We start from the raw sequence: 230 nt of genomic DNA on the forward strand, positions 1-230 counted from the left end.
AAAGAATCAACGAGTCATCTAACCGAGAACAGACTCAGACGAATCACGATCGAATCAAGATCAGTTTCGGACTCGAACTCAGAAGTGGATTTACTGCCAAATCAGGAATCAGACTTACTGCCAAATCAGGTCAACGAGTCAATCAACCGCACAACCGAATCACGGACAAGACCGAAAGACGGAAAACAACCAAAACCACCACCTAGAGGGGCTCGGCCGAAGCCGAGCCA

The sequence above is a fragment of the Asparagus officinalis genome, chromosome 8 (genome assembly GCF_001876935.1).
Source record: "Asparagus officinalis chromosome 8, Aspof.V1, whole genome shotgun sequence".
Lineage (NCBI taxonomy): Eukaryota > Viridiplantae > Streptophyta > Magnoliopsida > Asparagales > Asparagaceae > Asparagus > Asparagus officinalis.